This window comes from Nestor notabilis, unplaced genomic scaffold, assembly GCF_000696875.1.
Source record: "Nestor notabilis isolate BGI_N333 unplaced genomic scaffold, ASM69687v1 scaffold20553, whole genome shotgun sequence".
Taxonomy (NCBI): Eukaryota; Metazoa; Chordata; class Aves; order Psittaciformes; family Psittacidae; genus Nestor; species Nestor notabilis.
In genome coordinates this window covers 1-793 of record NW_009922756.1, presented here as the reverse complement: position 1 = coordinate 793, position 793 = coordinate 1, and positions in this window count along the sequence as shown.

Here is a 793-nt window from a genome sequence, read left to right as displayed (position 1 = left end):
CAACTTCCCCCACCCTGCCTCCACTTCTGTCTTCCCCTCCCCACCATGGTCAGAGAATCACCCCACAGTCCGTGGGGTGCATCCACACCAGGGAGGATGATGTCCCCGTGCTGGGGTGGGTAATTCCAACCAGCCCCCTGCCCATGAGCCCCGAACTGCAGACCCGGAAGGGCTCAGAAGGCCCCCAAATCCCCTCCTCACTTATGTTCAAGGATCTGAGTGCTGCAAGAGAGGGGCTTAAGGTATCCTAAAAGGGCCAGGATGCACTGTCATCCCTGTTATCCTGATATTATCCCAGTTGCAGAACTATGGTATTACACAAATGAAATACAAGGATTTAAAGAAATTAAGAGAAAATCCTGATTTTTCCCACTCCTGTTCTCCCACTTAGCAGGGAGCATCCAGGCTGGGGAAGCAGAGGCCCCTCTATCCCAACTTTTCCAGCTGCTCTGCTCACATAAAATCCCATTCCCCCAGTGTAGCTCACTTGGGGTGCAGACCTGACCCCTGTGGGGTGTGTAACCTCCCACCCCAGCCAGACTCAGGGCTTGAGGGGTGCGTTGGGGGGATTAAATAGAGGAAGTCACCCCACAGGTATGTGCGTGTGTAGCCAGGTTACCCCCCTCCTTGGACACTGGGAGTTCTTTGGCTGTGTCACCTCCCCACGGCGGGAGGAAGCGTTGGGCTGCATCCTGGGCTGATGCTGAGGTCAGGAATGCGGGATGTCCACCCCGGGGCGTGGAGGCTTGAGAGGCGCCCATTAGCACCATCACGCGCCGCACTGTCACCTCCG